Consider the following 10,503-nt stretch of genomic DNA (forward strand, 5'->3'; position numbering starts at 1 on the left):
GGGGGCACCCACGGCCGGGCGGAGTGTGGGGGGCGACGGCAGGCACCGCCGCGCCGGGGTGGCTCTTCTCCTGCCTTTCCCTCTTGTTGGATCTCTCAGCCATTTTATATCTCAGTTGGAAGTGACACGCTGGGGAGCTGTGGGGCAACACCGGGGTAGAGGCACCAGGCCGCCTCCTCCTCCTTTGCATGTGTATGTGATTGCTGTGATAACTCGTGTTCAGGGTCTCGTCACAGGAAAACAGAAAAATGGCTTAATTGTGGTGACCTAAATACATGTGCATAGTCTGGTGACCCGCTGAGCATTAGGTGCTTTTCACTGCACTCTTTCTCTCCTTGTGATTTTGCAAATATTTAAAAGTGAGGTTTGCTAGCTATTGTTACTTCAGGGCTTGAATATATCTTTTTTTATAATACTGAATTATTACAGTTTTCTAAACCGCCAGGGACAGCGTTTTGCTCAGGATGGTGGTTTGAAGCTTTGTTACTTTCGGCATCTGTTCTGTTCACAAGACCAAGCCAGCCCTGGTGGGCACAGCGGCTATCACATGCAGGTCTGGTACGCTCTGTGTCTTTTCTTTTGTTCAGCATGAGTTGACTAGTCTTGTGATCAGGTAGTACACGGGATTGAATTGGAATCTGGGCTTTCACAGCTTAAACTGCTAAGAACGGTAAGAGAGGAGTTGAAGATGCCTTGATCTGCAAAGTGCCATAGTGCCAAGTAGGAGAGATCATGGAGCCACTGTGATTTCAAAGGTGGACTGTGTGGGACACAGCTGTATGTGTGGCCAAAGTTGCAAGATAATGGTAGAAAATGGAGTAACATCAAAATCGCATTAGGATATTTGGATTATAAGGCAATTCCTTTGAAAGTGGTAGGACACAGTGCTGGTGCTGCATTCATACCAGAGAAAAGGGTTGGTGATTGTCAGGAGGCTGTGAAGTCTCTGCTATATTTGGTAGTTACTTTTTGTAGCATTTGTTCACCTTATGAATTAAATAGCCCCTTTAATTTGAAAGAAAACAAATACTTCAGCGTTTAATTGTGAGTGACAGTTCCCAACTAACTCCACTATTTGCCTTATACTTAAAATCTTACCAGGTATTCTTTATCAGAGTCCAATGCTGATTTATCAAGGATCTCTGTGAAGGAAGATTACTTGCACGGTATTTTCCCCATTAAAATCAGTAAGAGTGCACCATTTGAAATATACTGTGAGGTTAGGAATTGTATTTGTTTTCTTCCTATTCCTTAGGTAAGGTATTCCACGCTCTGTTTTTCAGTTTGAATAACATGATGTGAGACCTAACTGTTACCAACTGTTATCATTAAAATACTATTGTAGGTACCCATCACTCTTTTTAACCCAAATTTTTCCCCATTCCCTTGCTATCTGATTGGGTTTTGGTGAACTTAAGGTTAATAAAGTTATTTGAAGCATTTTGCACGTATTTGGGGTTTTTTTTCTGTTAATATTAAAGTAAGTTTCTTTCTTTTGACTTCTAAATGTGCTGCAATGCTTTTTCCTTCTTTCTAGTGATCTGTTGACCTGCAGGAGCATATTTACTGGGTCTTAGAAGCTTTACTACAATGTTTTTAATAGACTTTCTGTGGAACGGTGATCTCTGTTTGAATGGAGAGATGTGATTGGACCTAAGTAAAAGGGAAGACTTAATCCTTTGGTAGCTTCTGTCTTGAGTGTATGCTGCTGGTTACTGTAGAGGCAAAGTGTCTGGGTCATTTTCTGTTCTAATGGCAAGCCTGTGTTTTTAAGTATTTTAGTTAGTTTTATTCTCTCTTCATGTTTTAGTTAGTGAGGTCCTTCCCCATTGAGCATGTCTTTCCATGTATAGCTCTCTGAAGCAGCCCTCTGAGACCAACAGCGATCTGTATCCTTAGGCTTTGAATTGTTATGAAGGATTTGAAGGCTTAAGTGTATTCATGGACTCGGCTTACCCAGAACAATAACAGAATCACCAAAATTCTGTTTAGCAGATAATACCTCCTCAAATTATCGTAATTTGACAGCTTTTTTCAAGTCTGTTTTTAGGGAGCTTTGCATTTTACAGTCTTTCCAGGAACACCAGGAGAAGTTCTGTGGCAGAGGACTATCAACCAGGCTTGAGGTTTACCTGCAGCAAGTACTGGGTGTGCTTATTCTACTTTAACAGGAGCTAAATCTTGACCAAATCTTGGCTCTGCTTCCCCTCTTTGGCTCTGAAGAAAACAGCAAGCTACAAGGTCTGTGCTGCTTACCAAGATGAGCTGACATAGCCTCAAAGAGAAAGAGAGACACGGTGGCTATAGCTGAATGTGGAGCCATAGGAAATGGTTTCCTGGGTGCATGAGCACTAACATCTTAATTTGGATTGGGGGTGGTCTTTTAAAGAAAACCTCTCAATTGTCTCCACTTACTGCTCTTTGGCTCACATAGCCAAGTGGCTTTGGTGCCTAAACTGGATTCCTCTTGGAATAAATGACATTAGAAAGTGTGCTCCAACCACTCATAGGCATTCAGTCCCTGGGACCAGACTACAGCTGGTCAAAAGTAAAACCCCAGAACAAATAGAGCGTGGGTGTTGGGTCCTTAGCACCAGTTATTTCACTCCGGACCTAGTCCTGTTGGGCTGCACCGCATGTTCATATAAGCACAACCTGTACTTGCTGGGTGAGGAGAAAGTAAACATGAGGTGTAGGTGTTAATATAGAGGTATTAAGATACTGGGACTTTCTTTCTAGTGGCTTGTGCCTCCCTTCAAAATGATGTAAGTATGAAGTGGTAGAAGGGTAGTAGAATTGTAGAATATCTTAGCTCTTTTTTAAAAAAGAGACATTATAAACCAGCTGGAGAACAGATGGGTATTCGTGACGTGATATTGCATTTGTTCTGAGCAGTTTTGTCATGGATCGTCAGCTTATGATTTCTGTTACTACTGTTTTTTGCTTCCCTTAACTAAAAATACCTATATATGTGTTTGTCTATATATGTGGATAATGCCTACATGAAAATACATGTGTGTGTACACACACATGCATACCTTTCAACGGACACATTTGAGTGACTTTAGTTCAGTGTATTTCTTTTTAGTCTCTAATGCTCTGAGGAAATCCTGATTACTTTGTGTGTAAGAAATATATGGATGAATTCCCCTAATATTTCTTATTTCTTTATCAAATGTTATTTCCCTTACAAAACTGATTTAGGCCAGTTAGTACAGGTTTTTGGAGTGCTACCAGGGTCATGTGTTCAGCAGAGTTGTAGCTATTACTGCAAAAACAAAGCATCCTATTCTCCCCCCCTCCCTGCCCCGAATTTTAAATTTTAGGGATTGAGTATTTTATGAGCACACGGTTCTCAAAACTAGAATGTCTCAAGCGCTAAGCGCGTAATTGAGTAAGGTATTGGGGGATGGCTTTTAGGAAATGTGTATGAGTTGCAGGAGGTTTGATTGCACTTACATTTATAGCAAATCCTCTGTAATTGTGTTTGCCCAATTCTAGAATGAGATTTCACATCAGTGCTTTTCTATACTTTTCAATGTGAAAGATTGACTTTATCCTTAAACTGAAAGCTAAGATTTCACAGTAATTTCAGTCTTGGTTAGTTTGGTGGCGTTTTGGTGTTTGTTTTTTTGTTTGTTTGTTTGTTTGTTTTTGGCTTTTTTAAATGAAGTATCTATATCCAGGGATGTAAGAACAAAAAGAAATCGCTTGGAGTTTTTGGAGGACTGTGCTTTCGGTGCTGAGTATGTCATTTCTGCATTGCAACCTCTGAAGAAATTTATTTGATACTGTTATGTTTAGTGAAGGAACGTTGAAAACGGGGAATAATTACATTTTATATGGATAAAAAAAGGCTGTGTTATTGCAGCTGTATCTGAAACTGCAAATTGACTGTTTCTTTAGCTTTAAAGAAGCACCTTCTGGTGCATACAGTGGAGCGGATGTCGTGTTGTATCTGGAGGCTGGAGGGATATCTATCTGGTAACAGTTTGTTAGCTTTGGTATATGAGATCATTTGTTTGGCAGCTGATTCTAGTGATTCCTCTGGTCATAGAGTTGAAATGCTTGGTGAGATCCTACTCGCTAAGCATTATTTCACAGCATTTATTACCAGCCTGGCAACATTCCACCTTCTGAAAAAGGAAAGAAAGTGGTAGTGAGCTTTGAGTCTGCTTGCGTGTAGTTGGTTTGTTATGTCTTTATTAAAATGAAATACTTCTCAGTAAATTCTTGTTGCATAAGCTCAAGGTTTCTCTTGAGCTTCTTGCAGCTTTGTAGATGTCCACACAGAAATAATGCTACTGAGCAGCCATGTGCTTCATACATGGAAATATCTTTAAACATCTGACAGTAAACCCTTCAAAAAGCATGTGAAAGAAAATCACTACTTTATATACTGTAGAAAGGGTAATGCAGCCCAGAGCCAGATTTGAGCATGAAGGCAGGGAAGGTTAGGCAACAGGTCTAAGCCACATACGTCTTCACTGACAGCTGAAGGTGAGCCCGCAGGTGCGGTATTATACCTCTTCTGACATCTGCATTTCCTCAGTAATGAGGGCTAAAGAGTAAGTTGTGCAGAAAGAGATTTATTACAGTCTTACTCAAGAAAACAGCTCAAAGAGGAGAGGAAGTGATTGAAAGTATGGCCTTTTGACGTGGAAACCACACTTACAGCCTGAGGCTGTTTTGAAGGAAAACAAACAAACCCCAAGTCCTCTGGCTTTTGAGCTTTGCAAGAAACCAAGGCCGTTCTCCCTTAAGTTGTTTGGATTTCCCTTCCCTTACACAGCTCTGTCACTGAAAAACTTTTTGGTTTCCTCTAGCTTTGCTCTGAAGCTAATTAATTCTCTCTTAAAAGTTGCAAAAAGAAGCCCCCTTCCCTTTTTTTTTTTTTTTTCTGCAGATGGAGATGAAATTGGTTTTGCTGGTGGGTTATCTTATTTCTGATTTACAAGTAGCTTATCCACGTGTCATAACCAGCTAGCAGTGTGTTTCCTACACGTTACTCTTAAATGAATGCACAGTTGGACAGTAGGTGCTTGATTCCTTATTCTTAGGGTACTTTGGCTGTTTACAGGTCCAAAACTGGGTAGGTGAGTGCCACATACTATGCTCAGTAGAAGGTAATTTGGGGAATAGAAAAGTAGCAACAGAAAGCCTTTGGGCTACATTCATTTGCTGGCAGCACAACTTAAAGCAGAAAACACTACATTCAAAAACAATTATGCTAATGTTGTAGGGGAATACTTGCCTATTGATGTAAATGGATTGATGTGAGTGAGAAAAAGGAACTGCTTGGGTCTGAAAAACGTGGACATTCATTCATAAAATCCAAATTTGTAGAGAAACTTTTTAAAAGCTGATGAAGAGTTTTATTGCAAGTAGAGTCTAGAAGAATGGCTTTATTAAAACTTGAGAGGAAGGTAAGATGGAAGAGGTTTGACAAGTTGTAGTCATTAGCCATCATGTCATCCCATTTTGACGTTGTGGAATGTAGGTGTTCTGTGCATGCAGCTTTGGTCTGAACGGTGAATAATAGCAGACCAAAAGACTGGAGAGAGTAGATGTCACAAAATAGCTGGGGTCAGAGAGGCCAGAAAATGGAGTAATTGTTTTCATAAAAGCAATGTATTTCTTGTTCTGGTATTTCAGTAATATTGAAGTTGCTGAGGCCATTTTCTGCAAAGAGAATTCTTTGGATTATTACTGCCCACCTGTGCTACAGATCCTGCTGACGTACCTATTCCTTTAGTTATTCCTTCTGACAATAGCAACCAAGTGCTTTCATCTGTAAACTACTTTGCACAGTAGTGCTGTTGAGGGATGGATTCTGAAGACAAGCCTCAGTTTTAGAGCCGTGTGGTGTGTTTTATATTTGTCAACAGTTTCTACTAATTACACCCCTGATTAAGACCACAGTGTCATCTTGTATGCTGCTTAGACAGTGCTGTGAGAATGTTCTTATGCTCTCCTAATTGTCAGTATTTGCTGTGTAAAGGTTTCCATGGGTACACGTGTAGGCAACAAGATGAGAAATGCAATTCTGTAGGATGGCGGTTAACAGACTTGCTAGATAGAATAAGCAAGAAAAAGAGGGCTTTGAGTTTGTTACTTCTTGTATGAAGACAGCAAATGTGACTGGCTGCACCTTTGCGTGCCCTTCCTGTGACAGTGTCAGATTACTACTGATGTAACGGGCGTGGATGTGGTTGTTCACCTGTGCCTGTCTCTGTGTGTGTTTTGCCTCCACTTATTAATCTTTAGGATCAAGTTCTTCTCCATTATGCTTTCTCCTCACCTTAACAGCACTTTCTGCATTTCTTGCCTCATTCCATTTACCCTATTTGTAGGCATTCGTGGCTCAAATACCAGGGCTATGTCATGTTTTCTATTCAACATTGAGGTCACAAGACAAGCTCCTGCTCAGACTGCAAGGCTAAACATTCTTCTGGGGCACAGAGACTACTAGCTTAGGAATTTCAATAATAGTGCCTGTGCCTTCCCCACTACAATTAGGGCAAATATGGGTGCTTTTACATGACCAACAGCCCAAATATCTGTTTTGTCAGTCAGCAACTTCCTGGATATTGGTGAGATTCTTAGAACTGCACTGATAAATGGGCATGAGGGCTTTACATCACGCTTGCTGCTCTTAAAACTGACTCATGACTTTCCTTCCATAGACTGTGCTGAAGTGAAACTTGATCTGCATGTGATGTAATTACGGAATCAGTATGGAGCTTTCTCTGCAGCATGTTCTCACCTCAGAGCAATACACTTCAACTTTTCTCCTCCAGGGTGCTCACTGGAGTTTCACACACGCTACTGAAATCAACTGTATTAAGTACATAATCTGGCGATATTTATTTACTTATCTAATAGAGGTGTGAACAGCCTGAATTTGCTCTTTCAGATGAGAAATCTGAACACTACAGTACTTTATATTTTATAATGAAATCAGGAAGATTCTTATAATAACAACTCTTACATTTTATTGTCATTAAGTTTACTGACTTCTATGGAAGAAAAAAAGTGGCTTGAATGAACTCAGTGATCCGAGTTTCTGTGCAGATTCGTCACACTGAATTCTGAATCTGGATATTATCTGATACCTGAAATGGCTGTAGTTGTAGAAGATGCTATTGTATTCTCCCAAGCTTTGCTGATATCAGTTATTGGCTGGACATTTGTCACTTCCACAGTAGCATTGATAGAATTACAGAGTGCTGGGGCCCTCTTTGTTATGTCTCTGTAAAGGTTAGTGATATAACCATCTCTTGCAGTAGTTTGTGTGAAGCTGTCAGACTTTGTGCAGAAATGGTTATAGAGGACTCGTATATTCTAGTCCTCAGCTGTGTTGAGAAGGGTAAAATAAGGAGATGGTAATTGGTGACCACTTCAGGTTACTTGGCAGACAACTGTAGTTACATTCCTCTGAGCTCTTACTTTATCTTGGCTTATAGGGTGGAGGAAGGTTGCTCTCACACAGTAGCCAGCTGAAATGGCTTCAGGAGTGCCACCTCTGCCTTACCAGCTGTTAAGAGTTTCTAGATCAAAGCAAGTTAAAGAGCTGGAAGAAATAACCCCCTCTGATTATAAAGAGATTTATGACATTTGGCTCTGGATATACAGCTTACTTGCTAAGTGTAAAACTATTTTACATATGATTCCAAGGTCTAGAGTGGGTGAGTAACACCTGATGACTTCAGTATTTGGGTAACTCAAGGATGTGAGTTGGTAATCCACTGTGGACTAGATCAGAGTACAGTTTAGTTCAGAAACAATTTTGGTGCTAAACTTCTTGTGATCACAAGTTTCTGTGCGCAGTCTTAGACAGGAATATATTTGGGAATGCTTTTCAGTGGAACCAGGAAAAGAATGCATATTTGAAAACTAGCTTTTTCTGTTTGCCACTTTATGGTGGCACTTGGTAACTGTAAAATGCCTATGTGTAGCTGGACTGGACGATGGATCCAGGGGTAGGTATGCAATGGAGGGGAAAATGAGACCAGAACATTGTATTTTGTAGTGAATATGTTTTTTTCGAAACAGTCAGACAACTCAATGAACTTGTGTGCACATCTGCCTGATTTCTTTGGTTTTAAGCAAAAAAACCTCTGGGTGGAATGTCAAAGATGGCTTGAATCTCTAAATTAAACTTTGTTCATTGCTTAAAACAGTAATTGTGTGTTCGTATTTAAAAGTGGTGTTGGCATGTGAACTAGAAATCTGATTGAAGCACTGGCTTTTTGTTTGCGTTACTGGAGCAGTGTAAGTTGGCTAGAGAATAAACCATTGAAGCTGGATCCTTGGGCCCTGTTTTAAAGACAGTGAGAGTTTTGGTTTGTTTTTTTTTTTAAATGGAGTTGTTCTGAAACTGTCTGCTCTCATAGACTTCATCCTGGGAGAAGATTAGGTCCATTATAAAGGACTTTCTTGCATAGTATTTTACTGGGAAACACTGAAGGAGCTTGACCAGTTCTTACCTTCTCATGAGGAGAAAGGTTTCTAATATGGCTAAGTAGATAATTGCTACATGAGCTTGCTGATTGAAATTTTAGTTCTCTCACTGAATCTTCAGTGTGTGAAGCATTTTACTATTGCATGACAAGGTTGCATCTGGCTCTTCTGTGAGTTTTATTTTTTGTCCATGTATTTCATCATTGACAGACTAGGTCTTAGCAGCCAAATCTTAGCATGTTACTGGGTGTTGTCAACTGTAGTTGTGTATACACCTTTAAGTCTAATATACCAGTATTTTTGAGAAAATGTTTAGGATCCTATGTGAGTAGTTAGAGTGGTTGGCCTGCTTTAAGGAGTAGGCTATTTCGTAACTTAATGACTATTTGTACATTCAAAGTCCTATGCAATTGGTGGTAAACAGAATGTAACTCTCTTGCAGAGTGTCTTGCAGCAAGGTTACGTTTGTCCACGTCAGTCAGCTGCGGGACTGTGGTTTGTTTTTTTGGTTTTGTATGTAGTCTTTTTCATTGAGTAGGAATTATGGTATGAGAGATTTAATTACCCTGATCTTCTGTACAGAATCCTAAGATGTGGCTTCTCCTTCCCTTTCCAGTGAAACTTGAAAATAAATGTATGTAAAGCCTTCAAGATACAGCGCAGGTTACTGGAAAGCTACCTTCCACACTGTCTACAGGAGAGAGGGTTAAGGAGAGTGTTTTGGATGGAATAGACAAATTACCATAACAACAACAAGAGGAGCAAAACATATTTTTGGCTCTAACTAGTGAAAAATGCCGGAGCTGACGTTATATCCGTTCGTATTATCGCTTTATTCAATGTAAGTCAGGATTTCCTGGCATTCATCTAGACAGGGGGGATGGACTTTGCTCTTCATGCTATAGCAACTTCTGGGTGATCAAGCATGGCTTCTTGTGTATGAGTTCTTTCCCATATACTTGTCAGTTGGGTAATTTTCATAAATATTCAACATATTTAGTTTTTCTTCATTCCCTTCATGATTATTGCAGACTAACTTTTCAGTTACAATATCTATTTTAAAAGAATCAAATCCCCATATTGGTCTTACAGCAGTTTAGCATAACCATTTATAGAGGGCTCACCAATATTATGTTAGCTGATCAAAACAAAAAACAAAACTGGGCTGCTTCAGCTCGCAGCACTGCTAGAAAACCACATCTGATATATTTGATTTTATTGGGAATTTGGGAGGATGCACCTACAACCAGGTAATTTAAATTTTTTTTTGTTTGTTTGTTAGTGAAATCATGGTGCTGAATATGAACTTTTGGGTTAGCTGAAACGGATGCCTTCTGAAGCACCTGAATTGCCCGTGAAAGGCAGGCGTGGTGTCTCTGGACGACAATTGTCTCTAGCCCTATTTGAGAGTTTTCTTTTGTGCAGTGGAAGGGGGGGATTTGCAGTACTTTCCACACCCCTGGAGAGAGTACCCCAAACTTGTTTGGCTGTAAAGTTTGAGACTCAGAGAATGTCCTCTGAAGTTTACAAAGCCCTCTCATTCATAGCAGAAGTGGAAGAAGTTTGTAAAGAAATTGTTTCTTTTAATATGAGGATGGGTTTAGTTGCTTTGAGTGAAGGTGTTTGTGTGTTAGCAAAAGGAGTATTTTTCAGCTAACTAGAAAAAATTGGGGGTGAGGATGTTGAACATCAAACATTGTTGTTCATATCTCTGTATCAGTTGGCATTAACATGTATTTACTTATGCGAAATATTGTTTCTTTGTCATGTTTTGGTTTTAATTTTCACATTCTGAAACTATTCCTTTGAACAGAGGCTTGAAAGCTGCATACAGACTTTCTTACTAAATTAAAAAAAACCCCCAGGGCTTTACAGAAGAGGGAGAAGGAACAGGAAAAAGCAGGCAACCAAACCCATACCTCAGGATACCACCCCTAAGGTGTGGTGCTGATGTCTGTGCTGGCCTGCTCATTTACGTAGGTGATACTAAGGTCTGAGATCCATCTGTACTTTCATACAGCGTTGAAATGCAACAAGAGC

Source organism: Buceros rhinoceros, unplaced genomic scaffold, assembly GCF_000710305.1.
Source record: "Buceros rhinoceros silvestris isolate BGI_N320 unplaced genomic scaffold, ASM71030v1 scaffold13010, whole genome shotgun sequence".
In the NCBI taxonomy this organism is placed as follows: Eukaryota; Metazoa; Chordata; class Aves; order Bucerotiformes; family Bucerotidae; genus Buceros; species Buceros rhinoceros.